The sequence below is a fragment of the Azolla caroliniana genome, unplaced genomic scaffold (genome assembly GCF_043228905.1).
Source record: "Azolla caroliniana isolate FFs.n. ecotype wild unplaced genomic scaffold, voAzoCaro1.0.p SCAF_7, whole genome shotgun sequence".
NCBI lineage: Eukaryota > Viridiplantae > Streptophyta > Polypodiopsida > Salviniales > Salviniaceae > Azolla > Azolla caroliniana.
This window is the reverse complement of record NW_028230442.1, coordinates 5,581,153-5,604,801: the sequence shown is the minus strand read 5'-3', so window position 1 is coordinate 5,604,801 and position 23,649 is coordinate 5,581,153.

Below are 23,649 nucleotides of genomic sequence, written 5' to 3'. Positions count from 1 at the left end.
GGAGGATTTCCTTGAGGTCTTTCCGCTTGAGCGGAGGGCATCGGGTCGTTATTCTGAGCCATTGAATGATTATTTCTGGCAAAGAAATAAGATAAGGTCAGACAAATAGTCATAACATCTTGTCGTGGTGTAAACATATCATGGGCAAACATTAATCGATATCATGATCTCACGTCAATACCCCTCTAGACGTATGAGATGAGGTTCAAGATCAGGTTACTATGGTAACACAGAGGTGTTTTAAAAACCATGGGGGTGACAAATGAATGCCTTTCCCTGATCTCTATATCGATTTTTTTCATGGCGGCTCCCCGAGGCTCAACCATGTATGTTCGCGTCATGAATAGTTTATACACGAAAAAAATGTTAACAATAACTATGTTTCTGTGCCCACATATGTGGTTTCGGCTCTTTAAGTCCTATTACGAGGACCCCGAAGTGCACTTAGACCTAAAGTCTAAACATGTATTATAGTCATATGTATCAACGATGTTGTATGGTGTTGGTCATATTTGAACTCGAGACCTCGAGGACAAATACATTAAACACTTGAGCCAACCAAGTAGATTGCGCGTCTTGAATGTTTAATGTTTGAGGCGTATTCGAGATATGCGAGGCATTTGCCCCTATATGTTTTTTTAAAAGAAACATATAGGTCAAGTGGCCTTATTTCTCCCTCATTTATTACCCACTATGGTTGTACGCTACCTACCCTCAAGCCTCGTAAGTACAATGGCATATGCCAAAGTGTAACCTAATGGTCAAGCCGAATGAGCCCTTGTGTCTTCGTAGGCTCATGTGGCCCATCACATGGTCACGTCATTACGAATGGCGATCGTAAGAATGAGCTCATGGTGGCATTGTATCCATGTAACGAGGGGAGATGTTGGATACGTGTGTCATTAGAGCGACCCTACTTGATGTGGATCAAGCCCGACGTATTCAACATCATTTTGGCTATACGAGGTTCGTTACGTAACGAAAGATCAAAGTGACCAACGGGAATTTCAACAATAAAAATTGTTGATAAAAGGGATGGTGACAACGCCATTCTCACAAAAATGTGAGGACGGCCACCAAAATCCTCTCCCCAATTAGGAAAACATTTGATATGAATCACGTAATCTAAAATATACACATATGTCAATATATCACATATATACGATCAGAGACGTATATAAGTGACCACATATGCGTATACTAAATGAATCGTTTTTTTTTATATAGCCAACAATGATGTATTCGGGATACGTAATCGAGGCATATACCTCTACGCACACGAAACATCCGAAAATAAGGTTAAGCGTAATTCGCAATTGAGGTATTGACCTCTTACGCATAGTAAATCCAACGCATATCATTTCGAACGAATCGAGGTATTGACCTCGTACGCGAACGTAACATATGTTCGTGAACGTAATACGCAATTGAGGTAGTAACCTCGTACGCATACGACACTCATCACATATGATTTATATGTCAAACGAGGTATTGACCTCGTGGACATATGTAAACGTTTAAGATAACCAATTAAATACCACGTCAACATCATTGAATATATGAAAAAAAAACTACATATTAAGTATACACATGTATAGAAGGGAGAAGAAAAAATTAGATAAAAAATTAAGGAAAATTTACCGAAGTTCTTTCGCTAATCCTTGTCTGCATGAAGGCGACCGCACAACGATCAATCGCCATCCCACGCGAAGACAAAAAGAAAACCAAAAGAAACGTTAGTACATAGGCTCCGATACCAAATATTAGAGATTAGGTACTAAAGTAAGCATAAAATAAGGATATATCAATGATAGATCTAGAAAGAATAGAGAGAAAAGAGAGAAAGAAGGGTGCCGATCCACCCGACCACCCCCGAGCGAAGGGATCGAGACGGACTCGAGCCTCGATCGGCGTCCCATACCACCGCCTTGGCGTCGAGTCGTACCTGGACAATAGCGCGCTTGCTACAAGAGTCGTTCCACTCACGGACAGAGTCTCGACGTAGTCAATGCATGCCCCAAATGAGGGTAGCTAGGCCTCTTATTTATAGTAATTCTCAAGGCCCCCAGCCATGTTCACACTTGGCCTCATGGGTTGTCTCAATCCCGAGGATTAAAAGTAATCCTCCCCTTCTTTAGACTCTTTGTTTAACCCTCACACTTATCCACGTGTATAGAATACTACGACAATTCTCACCACGGGATATTATATGGTCATGCCCGTAACAGTTACGTTCGTGGTTCGGCCGTACCGTCAGAAACTGGACCGAATGGCGCCCGTCTTGGCTTTTGACCCTCGCGTAGGCCGAACCATTGTCCAGCACCTTGGTCTCCATTCGCGCCGCCGTGATGTACGGCTCTCCCAGTATGACCGGATGCGAAGACGTCTCCTGCACGAAGAAGTGCTGGTCAATCTCGACGTCGCCGATCTTGACTCGCACATTCGGACAGGCCCCGTGCAGTTCCTCGGTGGCGCGCGTTGCTGCCCTTATTTTCCACCCGTGCTTGGTGTTGATCAGCCATTTGCCCTTCTTATAGAAGTCCATGGATATCAAATTGATCTCCGATCCGTGGTCCACCAAAGCTATCACCGGTTCCTGGACATCGCCGATCTTCACCGGGGTTTCCGTGGTCGCTCGGGCCCAGTGTGGTCTCGAATAGTGGCTTTCCGCCCACTCGTCTCCCAGCGCCATGTCGTCTAGGTGCGTCGTCCGCACTTCCACCGGTCTTTCCGGTTCTGTCTCCGTTGACAGCCTCTTCCGTTTCACCAAGTCCACGATGGAGTCGTGGAACTCCTTCTTGGCGATTCCCAGCACCTCTCGTAACGACAGCTCCACCTTGCTGTCGAGGATCCGTTCCTCCAGGACCTTTCGTAAGTCCGTGGTCCTTTCTATCTCCGTCCCCAGACGGTACCTGCCCTTCTGGGGTTTATCTTGCGTACCGGCCCCGCCGGCTTCGTCCCGTCGTGGCCCGGACCGAGTCTCGTATCGTTGTGAGGGCCCGGTCGTCCCGGGTTTCCCCACCCGCTTCTCTTCTACCAGAGCCTCGTAGTTCTGGCAAGCGGCTTCCACGAAGCCCGTCTTTTCCTCGACCGGGTCGCTCCACCCGGTCATCTCCCGTACTCGTTTCTCCGCAAGGTCCGATTCCTCCCTTTTAAGCCTTGCACCGGCAAGGCCTTCCAGCATCGTCGGCCAGAATCCGGCTTTGCTTTCCCTTCGGGCCTCGCCGCCCCCGACTCGAATGCCGGCCGACGCCGAGTAGTGGACGGTTTCCGCGTGTCGGGCCGCCGCCTCTTCCATCAACCTTTTCATACCACCTCGCCCGTCGTTTCGGCTCAGGGCCCTTCGGGTGTCGCTGGCATGCACCCGTCCTTCCCACAGGTACACCACCCTGTTCCTCAGCGCCTCCGCGAAGTCGCCGCAGTCCTTCCGAATGTGGTCGACTTCATCGCACCACATGCACCTGTTTCCTGTCGCCGGCCGTCGGTCACGAGCCGGTTCGCCACCTTCCCTTCGGGCTTGCGCGATTTGGAGGTCCTTTATCGCCCTCGTCAATTCCTCCAGCGCCGCTCCTCCGGTTGAGCCTCTGACTACGCCGGTCGAAGCCGAACCGGTTTCCAACCACTCTCGGGTCTCTTCCTTTCGCACCTGTGGCGCTGGTTCGAGCTTCCTTGCTGCGACCGAGCCCAACCCGGTTGCCCCGTTATCCGCCCACTCTCGCCGTTTGTCGAAACGGCCACAGACTTTCTTGACAGCCGCCCAGTCAGTAGTGAGCCCGTCTTCGGTTTCCAGCAAGAGGCCCACTTGCTCCCGATCCCGCTCGTCGACCGACTTGACAAACAGCAAGACCCGGCTCGTGTCCAGGATGGTTCGGTCGAGCGCCGAAAGGCGCGCAAAGTTTTCCTCGAACTCCCGGAGGAGTGCCGACGCGTTTCTTCCCTTCCCCGGGGACTCCACCCATACCATGAACCTTCGCTTCGAAAGCCGGAGCGCGTCGTCCAGCCCGTATTTCTCTAGGAGCCGACCTTCGAACTCCTCCCAGGTACGGCTCTCCGCCCGCACCTCGAGCACCTCCGCATGGATGCTCGGCATCGCCACTCGGGGAAATCCGGCAAGACGCCTTTCTTCCGGAATGTCCCGCATCAGCATCTCTGCACCGTAGGACGCCAAATACTTCGTGGCATCCTTCCCATCGAACCGGCCGATCGTGCCGACGACCGCCTCAATAGCTCTGTCGAGGGCACCGGTGCCCTCGCGCGCGTTTACAATCCGATCCACGGCCGAAGCCATGGCCTCTGCAAGATCCGACCCCCTCATCTTCTGCTCTTCTGCCACCTCCTTCACGTCGGGTTCACCAAAGATGTCGAGATATTATGCAAGTGCGTGTGGAAACGAGGCGGGACCGCGGGGGTCTCGAACCTAAGAGCAAGCGAGGGAGGAGAAAGAGAGAGAACCGGCTACGCAGGACCGGGGATACACAAGGACACGGCCCTTCAGCACGGAGAACGCGAACAGACACCGACACAGACATATGTGAATGACTAAATATGTATATTAAGAAAAATGGCTAACACGACTACAACCCTCGATGGGGCACAAGTTGGTTACAACCGAACAGGCCGGCGAACAGATGTCGATGCTTGTTCGCTTCGACGCACAAAGGGGTAGCAGGTCGGAGGTGCTGCCGGAAGCACTCGGGCGTTCCTCGAAACAGCGCGAGCCTCCCCGGAACCCTGCACAGAAAAGCTATGGAGCTCAAGAAGGAAGGAAACAGAGAGAGAAGCGTCCAGAAACGGTCCGACAGCACTTCGTCCTCTCTGCGCGAGATCCTGCAACAGCTCTTTCCTGCTCCTTATATAGGCCCACGAGCAGGCCGTTATGTCAGCTTTATTCCCTGTCCCTTTCAAACAGGGATCCGCTCCGTTCTTCACGCATCCGCGTAGTTACGCCGCCGACCCGTACAGTTCCTCAGCTCACGCGCGCGACCGAAAAGACTGTTCGCGCGGTCTTTGTCTCCACTTGTGTTAGGGCCCGTTCCTGCCGATTATCCTCCTAATTCGCTTCTATGTACAACTTGGAGCGTGCGCGCGTGAAGAACCGGTTCCCACGCCTTGGTGCGCCGATTCCGCTTATGGACGGTTTTCTTCACGACAGCGTTTCGCACCAGATATGGGCACTTCGAGTATACGGTCATGCCGTTCGGCCACACTAATGCACCGGCAGTCTTCCAGCACATGGCTAATGATATATTCCGAGATCTATTGGATGATTGTTTGATCATCTATTTGGATGATCTACTGGTTTATTCAAAGACCCAAGAAGAACATGATTCTCATGTACTATTAGTACTAAAACGACTTCGAGAACATGGTCTGTATGCAAAGCTGGAAAAATGTAATTTCGGGTGCAACCAAGTGGAATTTCTCGGCTACATCATTTCGTCAAAAGGCATCTCCATGGACCCAGCTAAGGTCAAAATGGTGGTAGAATGGCAGACTCCACGTTCGGTGCAGGATGTGCAATGCTTCCTAGGCTTTGCCAAGTTTTACCGGAAGTTCATACAAGATTACTCAAAGATCGTTCTACCTCTCACACAACTTACCAGGAAGGGACAACCGTTCATTTGGTCTGAAGAAACGGACGTGGCTTCGAGAGTCTTAAAAAGGAATTTACATCAGCTCCAATTCTAGCTCATGTCGATCCGGAAAAACCATTTATTATCGAAGCTGACGCATTGGATTTTGCATTGGGGAGCATTCTGTCACAACAGGGGAATGATGAGAAGCTACATCCTATGGCTTTTCACTCACGCAAGTTTGACGCCGCCGAAATCAACTACGAAATTCATGATAAGGAGCTATTGGCAATAGTGGATTCTGTCACAACAGGGGAATGATGAGAAGCTACATCCTATGGCTTTTCACTCACGCAAGTTTGACGCCGCCGAAATCAACTACGAAATTCATGATAAGGAGCTATTGGCAATAGTGGATTCTTTTATGCAATGGAGGCATTTTCTGGAGGGATCCTCTCATCCGGTCACCGTTGTCGTGCCTTTTGGCGCCGGATCGTTGCGTGAGTTGGGTGGGAACCACTGAGGTTTTGGATAGGAGAAAGAAGAATATGAGATGAGGCTAGTAATGAATAGATTATTTAGAAAGAGAGATAGAAATTTCGTGAATCCCACGAGTGTATTGTATTCGATTAATCAATATTTAGATAAAAATATGTATTTAGATTGAAAGAAAGATATAAGAAACTTGTGAATCCCACAAGTATAGATTATATTATTTTCGTGAATCCCACGATTATATTAATCGGTTGGTGTTTTCACGTCGGGTTCACCAAATGTGTCGTGCCTTTCGGCTCCGGATCGTTGCGTGAGTCGGGTGGGAACCACTGAGGTTTTGGACTAGGAGAAAGAAGAATATGAGATGAGGCTAGTAATGAATAGATTATTAGAAAGAGAGATAGAAATTTCGTGAATCCCACGAGTGTATTGTATTCGATTAATCAATATTTAGACAAGAATATGTATTTAGATTGAAAGAAAGATATAAGAAACTTGTGAATCCCACAAGTATAGATTATATTATTTTCGTGAATCCCACGATTATATTAATCGGTTGGTGTTTTAGGAAATATATCCAATTTCCAAATATTTCACACACCTATTACATTGTGCTCCCCATCCTTATGTAGTGATGGGAGAGACTAAGCATAGCTACATGCTTTTTTTTCTAATATGTTCATGCACACTAAATGTGCATGTGATGCTTTTCTAATCCTTGCTTTTATTTGCTAAATATAGTGCTCATGCACGCTAGATGTGCATGAATCACTTTTTAGTTGCTTGCGTTTTTTCTATAAAATATTCACACACTCTAAAAATGCATGATTTACCTTTTAATAAAGGTAGGTGCAAATAAAGCACTTATAGTTATTAAATTTATTATTTATAAAATAGTAAAGATAAGGTAGCATAATGGTAAAGTTGAGGTTTGGCTACGTGGAGGTATAGGGTTTGAATCTTGCCCTATGCATGTGATAAATATTTTGATATTCTTATTTTATTTATTTATATGTAATTAAATCGGTTATATTATTTTTACTTTTTCACGTTGTCGCGTTGTTACGCGCGTGCGTGGAGAAGGGCGGAACCACGGGGGTCTTGGACTAAGGAAAAGGGGAGAAGGAATAGGACTTCGGAATGGAGCTTAGCACAAGAAGAGAAAGAATGAACAAGAGGAAGATGGAGGCCAAATGCTCAACAAGATATATTAGAACCGAAAACCGATTACAAAATGGCGGCCGCGTAGGCCGCACCAAACGACTATGATAAACCCGAAACCCTAATCCGACGAAGAAGAAAAGAAACCCTAAACCTAACGCTCGTCCTATGTGGTATACCTTTCGCACTCAAAATAGGCAACCTCCACAATGGTGCTCTTCCTCTCCCTTTATAGCACAAGGAGGGAAGACCGTTACATAAAGGTGCTACAAAATATCCCCTTTCAATCAATGGGGAGATTTCCCTTGATTTTAGGGGAGGTGGGAAGGATGGGTCTTAACTCCCACCTCTACACGAACTACCACGTACCTATCTCTCTCTCTCTCACGTGGATGTGCGCGCAAAAGCACATCACCTTTACACTTTACAAATCCTAAGGTGCATTTCTAGCACCATACTTATCACTATCGATAAATAGAAATACAACATGTTGATGTGCAACGTTGCACATCGCGGGTTTGCTTGCTTCGCTCGGTTTTCCGCCTATGGACGAAAATCTTCACGACATCCGCCCCCACCTAACCGCACATCCACCGGTATGTGCCAAAAGGGGAACAAAACGCGAGATTTTCGGCCAAGGCGGCCAACCGAGCCCTTGACAACCTCGTGGGCTTGCCCGGCTTCGTCTTCCACTTCGAGCAAGTCCACCCCGTCCACACGAACCACCGTCGCCTTCTGGCCCACCATCTCCGCCGAATGGTCTCGAACCGTCGGCTCCATCCGATCCGCCACACTTGACGACGTTCGCCGAGTCGTTGCCTCCACCCGATCCGCCACGTCCACCGTGATTCCTCGAACCACCGTCTACATCCGGACCGCCGCTTCCGATGCCCGCGCTTTCTTCCCCGATCGGTCCTCCCGAACGCCGTTGCCGACCCGGCTGCTCTTCTTTTGTCCGCCTCGTATAGCCTCCGGATGCTCTCCCGATCTCTCCGGCTGCACGCCGGATTCCGCCTTTCCCGTGCCGCACACCTCGGCGTGCCGACTCTCTCCGCTCCGCGATTGCCTTCCGTAGGCTTTCCCCGTATGTCGATGCTCTCCCCCGAATGCGTGCTCGTGCTTCGGTCCTTCGACGCCCCCATCACGCATCTTCCGCCTTCCCTTCGCCTTCCGTGCTCTTTCGCCGTAGAGCATACCATCATTCCCGTACTCGTTGCTTGGCCCTCATGCGGCCGTATTGCACGTTTCGTATCCCGCTCCTTTTCGCGTACCCCTTTGGAAAGGTACCTTCCTTTCCCGACCTCCGTGTCGGGGCCCTTCGTGGCTCTCATCATCGCTTCGTCTCGACCCGCGCCCTCTTTCATCCCGCGCTTGCCTCTCGAAGGCTTGACCCGACCGTCGTCGTCGGTCACTCGTTGTCGCCCGTTCGCCGTATGCGTGCTCGTCTCTTGGCCCTCCACCGGCCGTATTGCATGCGTCTCGTGTCGCGCTTCCACCGTAGACCCGTCCCCCGCATCGGTCTCCAACTCCTCGCCGCCACCCGCCATCTCCTCGGTCTTCCGTTGATCCGCAACCGCCGAAGTGTTAAGCATAGGTGTGGAGGGTTCCTTCCGCTCTCGGTCTCCCACCGAGTCCTTGTCCTTGCGCCCGCTTGGCCTCCTTCTCGCGCTCACTGGCTCCCACCGTGTGTTGCGACTCGTACACCTCGGCCTCCAATCGTGCCGCTTCGCCTCCCGGTCGGGTCGGATTACCGACCGGCTCGCCTTCCGGTTGGGTTGGTTCCCGACTCGCTCCTCGATACCGCTCCGATCCTCTCCGTCGGACTCTCCGTATACGCCCATTCCGGGCCCCGTATCCCCTTCTTCGCATGTGCTCTCTCCGGGCCACGCCTCCTCACGGCCACCGCCCTTCTCTACGGTCTTATGTTGGCTTCCGAGTGCAACCGTCGTAGTCTCCGGCCCCGGTGTCAAGGGGTCTTGCCTCCGTCCGCTCCAATCTTCCTTCTCGTTTCCGTTGCCCGCCTTGCCGCCGTCACCTCCCGTCGCGCTAAGCCTCATGCCGGCACTCGGGCCGGCCATTGGAGCCTCTAGGATTGGTGTGGGTAAGGACCCGGCACCGCCGTTTGTTGTCTCCGTAGCCGCTTTCGTTCGGACGTCGTTATTCGTGGCTCCCCCATCTCCGATTCCGCAAGCCTCTAGTATGCTTGCCACCACCTCTTCTTCGCCGTTCTCCGCGTCATCTCGTTTGCCCGCCTCGCCGCCGCCACCGTCCGTCACTCCAGGCCTCTCGCCGGCTCTCGGGCCGACCGCCGAAGCCTCTAGGGCCGGTGTGTGGAAGGTCGCGGCACCACCGCTCGCCTCCTCTCCGCTCGATGTTTTGGGCCGCCGTGCCCCGAATCTTCCGCCCACTTTCGAAGTGGCGCTCTCCGCTTCGTAGTCACCGGCCTCATCCTTGGCCGTCCATTCGCCGCAAGACGAGAGGGTTGCTCGCTCCGCACCCTCTCCCATGTCGTCGTCGTTTCGGTGGCCCGCCTTGCCGCCGCCACCGCCCGTCGTTCTAGGTCTCGTGCCGGCACTCGGGCCGACCGCCGAAGCCTCTAGGGCCAGTGTGTGGAAGGTCGCGACACCATCGCTCGTTTCGTCTTCCTCCTCCATTTCGCAAGCCTCGAGTATGCTCGCGAAATCCTCGTAGAACGTTTCGGGCAACCGCGTCCCGAAACTTCCGCCCACTCTCGAAGTGGCGTCCATCGCTCCGTAGATATCGGCCTCGTCCATGGCCGTTCTTTTTCCCCGAGATGAGACGGTCGCTTGCTCCGCACCTTCTCTCGTGTCGACGTCGTGGTCGCCCGCCTTGCCACCGCCACCGCCTTTCACCATAGGTCTTACGCGGGCACTCGGGCCGGCCGCCGTGATCTCTAGGAATGACGCGTGTAAGGGCGCGGGACCGCCGCTCGTCGATGTAATGTCCGTAGCCACCTCCGCTCGGACGTCGTTGTCCGTGGCTACCCCGCCTCCGTATATGCAAGCATCGGTTATGCTTGCCGCCGCCTCTTCCGCGGTCTCCTTACCGTTGTCTCGGTTGCCCGCCTTGTCGCCGCCACCGTTCTTTTCCCTCGGTCTCACGTGGGCACTCGGGCCGGCCGCCGGGGTCTCTTGAACCGGTGCGTGGAAGGTTGCGGTACCGCCGCTTGTCTCCTCCGTACTCGATGATTCGGGCCACCATGTCCCGAATCCGCCATGTCCACTCGAATCGGCGATCGCCGCCTCACCGTCCCCGACCTCATCCTCGGTCGTTCTTTTCCCCCATGTCGAGAGGGCGGCTCGCTCCGCACCCTCTCCCGTGGTACCGATGTACCATTCTCTTTCGGCCTCCGCATAGGCCCCGTCCTCCATGTGTGAGGAAGCTCCTTCCTCCGCGTCCTCCGATCCGCTCAGGCCCGACCCCGCAATAAGCCATTCTTCGGCTTCGATTTTCGCCATTACGAGCCCGCACGCCTCCCGTATTAGCGCTTGTAGGTCGGGCCCCTCCAAACCGGTTCGCGATGAGCTCTCGTCCGGCGGCATGGCGTAGTCGGTCGTCGCTCTCTCTTCTCCCCCGCTCGCGGGCCGTGTTGTGGCCGACCGCCTCGCCTCATGTTGCCGACACACCCATTCCACTTCGGGCAGCTCCTCGGTGAGACCATGCGCTCCATAATCGTCTTGAAGCTCGAACATGATGTCCATCCTCTCCTCATGATGGACCGTCTTCAAAAATAGGAGGACTTTGTCCGCCCCCACCGATCTTCGTTCCCACTCCGAGAGTTGAGAGAAACGACGCTCGAACTCTCGGAATGCCTCCATTGCACTCCGATGGCGCCTCGCCGACGCCACCCACCGATCGAACTCTCGCCGACCTCTTACCTCCGATTCCGCGCACCCGTATGCCTCCATTAGAGCCCCTTCAAAGGACTCCCACGATTCGTGAGCTTCTTGGAGCTCCTTGACCTCCTCGTACTTTGATGCGGCCGCCGCTCGACGAAAGAACTCTCGCCTCGCCCTCTTCCGTCCGGCGTCCATCAAGATCTTTGTCATCATCTCCTCGAAGTCGAAGCCTTCTTCCATCTCTTTCTCCCTTGCCGCCCTTCACGTCGGGTTCACCAAAGATGTCGCGTTGTTACGCGCGTGCGTGGAGAAGGGCGGAACCACGGGGGTCTTGGACTAAGGAAAAGGGGAGAAGGAATAGGACTTCGGAATGGAGCTTAGCACAAGAAGAGAAAGAATGAACAAGAGGAAGATGGAGGCCAAATGCTCAACAAGATATATTAGAACCGAAAACCGATTACAAAATGGCGGCCGCGTAGGCCGCACCAAACGACTATGATAAACCCGAAACCCTAATCCGACGAAGAAGAAAAGAAACCCTAAACCTAACGCTCGTCCTATGTGGTATACCTTTCGCACTCAAAATAGGCAACCTCCACAATGGTGCTCTTCCTCTCCCTTTATAGCACAAGGAGGGAAGACCGTTACATAAAGGTGCTACAAAATATCCCCTTTCAATCAATGGGGAGATTTCCCTTGATTTTAGGGGAGGTGGGAAGGATGGGTCTTAACTCCCACCTCTACACGAACTACCACGTACCTATCTCTCTCTCTCTCACGTGGATGTGCGCGCAAAAGCACATCACCTTTACACTTTACAAATCCTAAGGTGCATTTCTAGCACCATACTTATCACTATCGATAAATAGAAATACAACATGTTGATGTGCAACGTTGCACATCGCGGGTTTGCTTGCTTCGCTCGGTTTTCCGCCTATGGACGAAAATCTTCACGACAACGTAGTGTACGAAATACACTACGACACTCGCCCCCTCCGAACCCGCACATCCTCCGGTATGTGCCGAAGTTGCCGATGCTCGTTGTCTCCCCTTCATCCTCCATTTGTCCCGCTATGTCAACTTTGTCTCTCCATTTTGAGTAGACCAATTCTTTCCACCCGAACCATTGTCGCCATCCGATCCACCATATTCTTTGTTCTCTCTCGTCATATTCTTGGCCCTTGTCATTCGTGGTAGTGTCTTTTACTGGCCTCTTTCTTGTCTTCATCAACCTTGACTTTTTTCCGGATCGCTCTCGTCCGATCGACTTTCGGTTTGATCAGCTTCTGATCGGATTCGTATTCGGCCGAATCGGAATCGGTTGTTCGGTTTCGATTGAGTCGGTCTCCTTCCGGCCCGGTTTCGATCTATCGGTTTCGGTTTCGGTTGGCTTTCTTTTCCTCGTTTTCACCAGCCTCGACCGGTCCAACCTCCGATTGAGTCGGATTAGCTTCTTTCCGGATCCGTCTCGTCCGATTGGCTTTCGGCTAGGTCTGCTTCCATCCATATTCGCGTTCGGCCAAGTCAGACTCGGTCGATCGGTTTTGACCGAGTCGACCCCTTTTCGGGTTGGCTTTCTTTCGGGTCGTCTTTCGGCTGAATCCTCATTTGCCCGGTTCGGCTTTCGTTTGTGTCGTCTTTCGGCTGAATTTTCTTCCTTTCGGTTCGGCTTTCTTTTGGGTCGACTTTCGGTCGAATCCTCTTTTACCCGGTTCGGCTTTCTTTCGGATCGGAATCCCGTCCGGATCACCTTCCATCCGAACCGGCTTCCGACTTTACCTTTCTTGCTGCCACCTCCCGTCTCTCCGGTCTCACGTTGGTTCTCGGACACAACCGCCGAAGTCTCTAGAATTAGTGGGTAGGAATCCTCGGTATTATCATCCTCCGTTGTTTCACCCATAGCCATATTCTCGGCTATCTCTCCGTCATACGCATCAGCTTCAACCTTTGATTTCTCTCCGCCACCTTCCGTCTCTTCGGTCTCACGTTGCCTTTCGAACGCAACCGCCGGAGTCTCTAGAATCAGTGGTGGGGAAGTCTCGATATGGCCATCCGTCGTTGATTCGTCCATAGCCACCTTCGATTCGATGTCATCTTTCGTGGTGACCTCCTCAATCAAGTCCTCCTTGCTCTCTTTCACTGCATCAATTATGCTTACCCCTTTTTCACCCGATGTTTCGGACACTTGTATTCTGAAATCTTCTTCTACACTTGGGTTATCGGCCTTATCCTTCGTCATTGTTCTTTCGCAAGACAATAGGGTAGCTTGTTTGACACCCTCTTCCGTCGCACCATCATGTTGTATTTCGGCCTTCATATCGGCTCCATCATTTGTCTTCAATCGACCATCCTTCATCGGCCATGTCGTTGACAAGATTCTCATCTTCCTCTCATCATGTCTCTGTCATAACTAGACTCGAACCCATAACCTTTTGTTACACGGGTCGAGACTTTACCATTAGGATATGAATTGTAATTTGAAGGATATTATTTTCATTTAGGTTTTATTGGGAAATTGATGTATATTCCAGATTTCTCTGGAACATTCTAGAAACTTCAGGAGTATTCCTGAAGACACTATAAAAGGAGGCGCAAGGCATTAGTTCGAACCAAATCGGTTCAACGCCAGTCTTAAGCCTTCTAACTACTGTTGTATATCTTCCGTCATATAATACATATATCTTTCGCATCATCATTCTCTCTCTCTCTCTCTCTCTCTCTCTCACTCACTCATTCCTTCTCTCAAAGTTCGATACCTCTCATAGTACTAATCCTTCTCTGTCTTAGTACTATTCCCCAACAATAGTACTAATCCTTCTTTTAGTACCAATTCCTTCTCTGCCTTAATAGAGTTCCTGACAGTTTGAACCGATTTGACTACTAGTCTCCCTCTTCCTTCTGTCTCCCTCCTTTCCTACTAGTCTCTTATTTCCCTTTTCCTTCATCCCATGGCCACCGTTAGCGCTGAAGAGTATCAATCCGTTTTCTCGGAATTTCAATGCTTGAAAGAGAAGTTTCATGCTTTGGAACAAGAAAATCAACGCTTGTTGGGGGATCTTCAGCAAATTTCCTTAGAAAAGCAGCAAACGCAACAACAGCATGGGGAACTTGCGTTACGCGTGCAACAACTCGAAGCAACCATCGTAGCAATGCAACAACAAGGGCACGGAGCACAAGGGATTCATAAAGAACCCAAGATTGGCCTTCCCACGAAGTTCGATGGAACGCGATCGCAGTTTAGAGGGTTTCTTAACCAGGTACGGTTAGTTATTCAAATGCATCCGTCCCGATATCCCACCGATGCATCACGAGTGGGTTTAGTAGGCACGTTGTTAAATGGCTCAGCATTAGCATGGTTCGCTCCGCTACTAGAAAAGGAATCTCCAGTACTAAATAATTTTGAAGAATTCATAAGTGAGTTTAAAGCATGTTTTGGAGATACTGACAGCATAAGGACTACAATCAACAAAATCCGGCGATTACGCCAAGGTGACCGTCCAGCCTCCGCATATGCTGCAGATTTCCGCCTACTCGCCGCCGATATCCCCTGGGATGATCAAGCATTGATGGAGCAGTTCCGCTATGGTCTACGCAACGATGTCAAGGATTTACTCTTGACTTTCCCTGAAGAGCCAAAATCATTAACAGAAGCAATCAGTCGAGCGGTCAGATGTGACAACCGCCTCTTCGAGCGACGTTCGGAACGACAATTTCAGATGCCGAGGGCAAGATCCGAGCCTACCTATGCCTCAGTGGTAGCGAAACCTTTTCAAAGGGAGTCACATAATGCGCCTCCAGTAAGTACTCCAACTCCAATGGAAATTGACACTACACGTCGTCGTGGGCCGCTATCGGAGGAGGAAAAGCAACGACGCCGAACAAACCGATTATGCCTTTATTGCGGTGGACCAGGGCATATCGCGATAAACTGTCCCCATAGACCAAGAAGGCAGGTAAACCAAGTCATTGTTAGTTCTGACTATACTAAACCCGAGTCTATTTCAGTAGGAATCTCTGATAATCCTCATAGTCATAATAGTCCTAATAGTACTAATAGTCCGAATCTCGCAAACAAATTTGATGTCCTTAGCCAATTAGAAGAAGAGTTAAACGACTAAGTCCAGCCAAAATAGGAGCCGTTTGGTTGGACAGCCCTAGATCTGTGCAGCCCATTAGTGGTTCCATTCCCTCTAAGCAAGTTAGTGATGTGTTCGTAGCCCAAGTAGCAGTTAGTACTAAAAGTACCCCTCCAGTACATACCTTAGCCCTTCTAGATTCCGGAGCTAATTCTTGCTTCATGGATAGGAATTTTGCCCGAGCTCATCAGATATCTCTCAGAAAGCTCCCATGTCCAGCCTCAGTAGTAGTCATTGATGGTCGTCCCATTGCTTCTGGTAATATCATAGAAGAGTCGGAACCCGTTAATATTGTCCTAAATAACTTAACATGTGTAGTATCATTTAATATTATTAGTATTCCAGAACATCCCATAGTTTTAGGATTACCATGGTTCGAGTTACATGACCCAGACATAGATTGGAGGACAAGGGAAATCCGGTTGCGACAAACCCAAGGATCTACCCAGAAGGTTGCAACCATTTCGCTACGTCAGTTGCGTGAGGAAGGGCGCAAGGAGGAAATGTTTCTCTTTGCAATATCAGTACAACCCTCCAGCACCACCAAAGAGGAGTCCACCGTTCAACTTCCCGAGAAGTATCGTCAGTATGCTGATGTGTTCGATAAAGTACAAGCCAACACACTTCCTCATCATCGGCCGTACGACTGCGCCATCGACTTACAACCGGGAAAAGAGCCGCCATGGGGGCCGATCTACAATTTGTCACCAACCGAGCTAGAAGTCCTTCGAGCCTATATAGAGGAGAATTTGGAGAACGGTTTCATTCGGCATTCGAAATCTCCAGCCGGCGCACCCATTTTCTTCGTCAAGAAAAAAGATGGCTCGCTTCGACTCGTTGTAGATTACCGTGGCTTGAATAAGGTCACAGTAAGAAATAGGTATGCTCTTCCCCTTATCTCAAGTCTTTTAGAACGGATCAACGGTGCCAGGTTCTTCACGAAGATCGACTTACGAGGAGCCTATAACCTCGTACGGATCCGACCAGGAGATGAATGGAAGACCGCGTTTCGCACCAGATATGGGCACTTCGAGTATACGGTCATGCCGTTTGGACTTACTAATGCGCCGGCAGTCTTCCAGCACATGGCGAATGATATATTTCGAGATCTCTTGGATGATTTTTTGATCATCTATTTGGATGATCTACTGGTTTATTCAAAGACCCAAGAAGAACATGATTCTCATGTACTATTAGTACTAAAACGACTTCGAGAACATGGTCTGTATGCAAAGTTAGAGAAATGTAGTTTCGGGTGCAACCAAGTGGAGTTTCTCGGCTATGTCATCTCCTCAGAAGGCATATCTATGGACCCAGCCAAGGTCAAAACGGTGATAGAATGGCACACTCCGCGTTCGGTGCGGGATGTGCAATGCTTCCTAGGCTTTGCAAATTTCTACCGGAAGTTCATACAAAATTACTCAAAAATTGTGCTGCCTCTCACACAGCTCACCAGAAAGGGACAATCATTCATTTGGTCTAAAGAGACGGACATGGCTTTCGAGAGTCTTAAGAAGGCGTTTACATCAGCTCCAATTTTAGGTCATGTGGATCCGGAAAAACCATTCATTATCGAAGCTGACGCATCGGATTTCGCATTGGGGAGCATTCTGTCACAACAGGGTAACGACGAGAAGCTACATCCTGTGGCTTTCCACTCCCGTAAGTTTGACGCCGCCGAAATCAACTACGAAATTCATGATAAAGAGCTATTAGCAATAGTTGATTCTTTTATGCAATGGAGGCATTTCCTGGAGGGATCTCCTCATCAGGTCACTGTATTCAGTGACCACAAGAACCTTGCCCACTTTCAAGATGCTCGTGTACTGAATCGACGTCAAGCTCGGTGGGCCCACTTCCTCACACGCTTCGACTTCAAAATTACATATCGTCCGGGGAAACACCAAGGGAAGGCAGATGCATTATCACGGCGTTCGTATCTAACACCACGTCCCGGTGAGCCAGCTTTCGATAACCAGAAGCAAGTAATCTTGGGTCCAGCACGACTGCAAGCAGCACAGGTCTTTGACATGCCCGTGGATTCCGACATTACCAATACTATACGTGAGGACTTGAAGACTGACGCTTTCGCCCAAGCTATACTAGCACAAATTGACCCCTCTCGAGCGTCATGTTCACAATCACAATCACCAGGTACGGATTATCGGCAATTCAAATACTGTGATGGATTACTCTTCTTTAAAGAACTTTTGTATGTTCCTAATGGTTCTTGCCGCCTTCGAGTAGTACAAAACTGCCATGACACATATACAGCAGGACATTTTGGTAGTACTAAAACATTAGATTTAGTACAACGATCATTCTGGTGGCCCCGTATGCGACAATTTGTCGAAGATTTTGTTCGGACTTGCGATACATGCTGCAGAGCGAAAATGCCAAGACATCATCCATATGGTTTATTAGAACCATTACCAATTCCAAGCAAGCCATGGCAATCCATTGCTCTTGACTTCATTACAGATCTTCCAGTCTCTAAGGGATTCAGTGCGATTCTCACAGTGGTGGATCGATATACGAAGATGGCTCATTTCTTACCATGTACTAAAGAAATATCTAGTGAAGACACCGCCGAAATTGTCATGCGGGAAGTATGTCGGCATCATGGACTCCCTGATAATATCATCAGCGATCGTGGACCCCAGTTTGTGTCAAAATTCTGGAAGCACCTTTTTAAAATGCTGAAGGTCACTTGTAACCTCTCCTCCGGCTACCACCCACAAACCGACGGTCAAGCCGAACGAACAAATCAAACACTGGAGCAGTATCTGCGGTGCTTTCTCAACTATCATCAGAATGACTGGGCAGATATTCTTCAGTTCGCCGAATTTGCCTATAATAACGCTATCCACGCATCAACTAAAGTCACGCCATTCTACGCTTATACGGGATATCATCCCCGGTGGTGTGTCCTTGAAACCCCAGAAGTGTCCACAAATCCTTGCGCGGAGGATCGTTTGGAGCGGTTACGCAAGATACAAGCGGATTTATCTACTCAACTCCAGCAAGCTCAACAATCACACAAGGACTACGCAGATCGTCATCGACTTCCATCCAGTTTTAACATTGGAGATCGGGTGTGGCTGCTACGACGACACATCAAGACTACTCGCCCATGTGAGAAGTTGGATTATCGGCGATTAGGTCCTTTCCGTATTATCGGGAAGATTAATGATGTCGCTTTTCGTCTCGAGCTACCTCCGCAACTTCGGATACATCCGGTGTTTCATAGTTCTCTCCTCGAACCCTATCACGAGAGCACTATCCCAGGACGTACTATACAACCTCCACCTCCTATCGAGCTCGAAGATGGACCTGAGTATGAGGTCGCTGCCATCCTCGATTCCAAGATTGTTCGCAACAAGCTCTACTATCTAGTCGATTGGCTAGGATATAGTCCCAGCGAGCGTACTTGGGAACCGATCGAGAATGTGACCAATGCTCGTGCTCTTCTAGAAGACTTCCATCGACGATATCCCGAGAAACCGGGTCCTCAATCCAAAACGACTCGTGAAACTCGTCGTTTTAAAGGGGGGATAGTGTCATAACTAGACTCGAACCCATAACCTTTTGTTACACGGGTCGAGACTTTACCATTAGGATATGAATTGTAATTTGAAGGATATTATTTTCATTTAGGTTTTATTGGGAAATTGATGTATATTCCAGATTTCTCTGGAACATTCTAGAAACTTCAGGAGTATTCCTGAAGACACTATAAAAGGAGGCGCAAGGCATTAGTTCGAACCAAATCGGTTCAACGCCAGTCTTAAGCCTTCTAACTACTGTTGTATATCTTCCGTCATATAATACATATATCTTTCGCATCATCATTCTCTCTCTCTCTCTCTCTCTCTCTCTCTCTCTCACTCACTCATTCCTTCTCTCAAAGTTCGATACCTCTCATAGTACTAATCCTTCTCTGTCTTAGTACTATTCCCCAACAATAGTACTAATCCTTCTTTTAGTACCAATTCCTTCTCTGCCTTAATAGAGTTCCTGACAGTCTCCGGCATACCCTTTGGACTTCGGCCCAATCTTCGGTAAGACCATTCGTACCTTCATCGTCTTCGAGTTCGATCCCGATGTCCATCCTTTCTTTTCGATCGATCGATTTTACGAACATTAGGACTTTATCCTCTCCCACCAATCGTTGTTCCCGCTCCGAGAGTCAAGCAAGACGATGCTCGAACTCTAGGAATGCTTGTGTTGCACTTCGGTGGGTCTTCTCCGATGCCACCCATTCATCAAACTCGCATCGATCTCGTCCCTTCGATCTCTCGTAGTCATATGCCTCTCGTAAAGCTTCTTCAAAGGACCCCCATGTTGGATTTTGTTGCCGTATCTTGTAGATTCTTTCTTGTAACTCATCCGTGGCTACCCGACTGAAGGATATCACTTGCAATCCTTCCGGTATCCCACATCGCATCATCTCCCCTTTGTAGTCACGTAGATAGCGTGACACATCATTTCCGTTGAATTCCCCATTTCGTCGCACAAGCCGCTCTACTGCCGCCTTCATCTCCGTCATCGCGCGTTGTTCTTGTTGCATCCGCTCAACCATCATCATCATCATGTTCATCGCCTCTTGTTGATTCTCCATCTCCTTGCCACCCGTCTTCACGTCGGGTTCACCAACTGTGTCGTGCCTTTCGGCTCCGGATCGTTGCGTGAGTCGGGTGGGAACCACTGAGGTTTTGGACTAGGAGAAAGAAGAATATGAGATGAGGCTAGTAATGAATAGATTATTAGAAAGAGAGATAGAAATTTTGTGAATCCCACGAGTGTATTGTATTCAATTAATCAATATTTAGATAAGAATATGTATTTAGATTGAAAGAAAGATATAAGAAACTTGTGAATCCCACAAGTATAGATTATATTATTTTCGTGAATCCCACGATTATATTAATCGGTTGGTGTTTTCGGAAATATATCCAATTTCCAAATATTTCACACACCTATTACATTGTGCTCCCCATCCTTATGTAGTGATGGGAGAGACTAAGCATAGCTACATGTTTTTTTTTTTTTTCTAATATGTTCATGCACACTAAATGTGCATGTGATGCTTTTCTAATCCTTGCTTTTATTTGCTAAATATAGTGCTCATGCACGCTAGATGTGCATGAGTCACTTTTTAGTTGCTTGCGTTTTTCTATAAAATATTCACGCACTCTAAAAATACATGATTTACCTTTTAATAAAGGTAGGCGCAAATAAAGAACTTATAGTTATTAAATCTATTTATAAAATACTAAAGATAAGGTAGCATAATGGTAAAGTTGAGGTTTGGCTATGTGGAGGTATAGGCTTCGAATCCTGCCCTATGCATGTGATAAATATTTTGATATTCTTATTTTATTTATTTATATGTAATTAAATCGGTTAAATTATTTTTACTTTTTCACGTAGTGTACGAAATACACTACAAACGAGCCCCTCCGAACCCGCACATCCTCCGGTATGTGCCGAAGTTGTCGGTGATTGTTAGTTTCGTCCGTCCATTCTCCGCATGGTTGGTTTCGTCGCCGATCATTTTTGGTTGCCGGCCCCATTCGGTCTCCGGTTTTTGGTTGTCGACTCCGCCCGGTTTCCAATTTTGTTCGGTTGCAGGCTCTATCCAGTCTCCAATTACCAGCCCTCGTAATTCTTCTTTACTTGTAGTACCCTCCGTTTCTCTTGCTATGTCAGCTTTGTCTCTCCATTTTGAGCACATCCAATCTTTCCACCCGAACCATTGTCACCATCCGATCCACGATATTCTTTGTTCTCTCTCGTCATAGAATCTCACATTAGTGTTTACGTTCTTCCCGTTAGAGCCTTTCTTCTTTGTTGAGATCTCATCGTTAATAATACCCTTCAAATCCGCTTGGCCCTTGTAATCCGTGGTAGTGTCTTTTCCTGGCCTCTTCATCAACCTTGACTTTTTTCCAGATCGGTCTCGTCCGATCGGCTTTCGGTTGGATCGGCTCCTGATTGGATTCGTATTCGGCCGAATCGGACTCGGTTGATCGGTTTTTACCGATTCGGCCCCCTTCCAGGTCGGTTTCGATCTATCGGTTTCGGTTTCGATTGACTTTCTTTTCCTCGTTTTTATTGGCCTCGACCGGTTCAACCTCCGACTAAGTCGGATTAGCTTCTTTCCGGATTGGTCTCGTCCGATCAACTTTCGGCTAGGTCGTCTTCCATCCGTATTCGCGTTCGGCCAAATCGGACTCAATTGATCCGTTTTGATCGAGTCGACCCCTTTCCGAGTCAGCTTTCTTTCGGATCGGAATTCATTCCGGATCATCTTCCATCAGAACTGGCTTCCGATTTTACCTTTCTTGCCGCCACCTCCCGTCTCTCTGGTCTCACGTTGCTTCTCAGACACAACCGCCGAAGTCTCTAGGATTAGTGGGCAGGAATCTTCGGTATTATCATTCTCCGTCATTTCACGCATATTGACCTTTTCGGTTATCTCTCCGTCATATGAATCGGCTTCGACCTTTGTTTTCTCTCCACCACCTTCCGTCTCTTCGGTCTCACGTTGCCTTTCGAACGCAACCGCCGGAGTCTCTGGAATCAGTGGTGGGGAAGTCTCGATATGGCCATCCGCCATTGATTCGTCCATGGCCACCTTCGATTTGATGTCATCTTTCGTGGCGACCTCCTCAATCAAGTCCTCCTTGCTCTCTTTCACTGCATCAATTATGCTTACCCCTTTTTCACCCGATGTTTCGGACACTTGTATTCTGAAATCTTCTTCTACACTTGGGTTATCGGCCTTATCCTTTGTCGTTGTTCTTTCGCAAGACAAGAGGGTAGCTTGTTTTACACCCTCTTCCGTCGCACCGTCATGTTGTATTTCGGCCTTCATATCGGGTCCATCGTTTGTCTTCAATCGACCATCCTTCATCGGCCATGTCGTTGACAAGATTCTCATCTTCCTCTCATCATGTCTCCGGCATACCCTTTGGACTTCGGCCCAATCTTCGGTAAGACCATTCGTACCGTCATCATTTCGAGTTCGATCCCGATGTCCATCCTTTCTTTTCGATCGATCGATTTTACGAACATTAGGACTTTATCCTCCCCCACCAATCGTTGTTCCCGCTCCGAGAGTCAAGCAAGACGATGCTCGAACTCTAGGAATGCTTGTGTTGCACTTCGGTGGGTCTTCTCCGATGCCACCCATTCGTCAAACTTGCGTCGATCTCGTCCCTTCGATCTCTCGTAGTCATATGCCTCTCGTAAAGCTTCTTCAAAGGACCCCCATGTTGGATTTTGTTGCCGTATCTTGTAGATTCTTTCTTGTAACTCATCCGTGGCTACCCGACTGAAGGATATCACTTGCAATCCTTCCGGTATCCCACATCGCATCATCTCCCCTTTGTAGTCACGTAGATAGCGTGACACATCATTTCCGTTGAATTCCCCATTTCGTCGCACAAGCCGCTCTACTGCCGCCTTCATCTCCGTCATCGCGCGTTGTTCTTGTTGCATCTGCTCAACCATCATCATCATCATGTTCATCGCCTCTTGTTGATTCTCCATCCCCTTGCCACCCGTCTTCACGTCGGGTTCACCAAATGTGTTGTGCCGTTCGGCTCCGGATCGTTTGTGTGAGTCGGGTGGGAACCACTGAGGTTTTGGACTAGGAGAAAGAAGAATATGAGATGAGGCTAGTAATGAATGGATTATTAGAAAGAGAGATAGAAATTTCGTGAATCCCACAAGTGTATTGTATTCAATTAATCAATATTTAGATAAGAATATGTATTTAGATTGAAAGAAAGATATACGAAACTTGTGAATCCCACAAGTATAGATTATATTATTTTCGTGAATCCCACAATTATATTAATCGGTTGGTGTTTTCGGAAATATATCCAATTTCCAAATATTTCACACACCTATTACATTGTGCTCCCCATCCTTATGTAGTGATGAGGGAGTCTTAGGAATCCATGCTTCTTCTTTTTTTCTCTAACTATAGACTCCATGCTTTTCCTATAGATAGACTATATGCTTTATCTAAAGTGATCATGCTTTTTCTAACTTGTGCGTTTTTTATCAACTATAGTGTTCATGCACGCTAGATGTGCATGCGTAACTTTTTCTTTTAGCATGCGTTTTTCTTTTAACTAAAGTTTATCCTACGTGAACTTACCTTTCTACGTGGGACATCTATGTTTTTTGATATGAATGAAATGCTAGTGTAATGCTAGTGTAACATGGAGGTGCAAGGTTCGAATCTTGCCCTATGTATGTTATATAAATTTTAATATTTTCTACTATTTATTCATATTTATTAAATTGGTACTTTATAAGTTTTTCACGTAGTGTACAAAATACACTACGACACCGTATTTAGTGACCACAAGAACCTTGCCTACTTTCAGGATGCTCGTGTGTTGAATC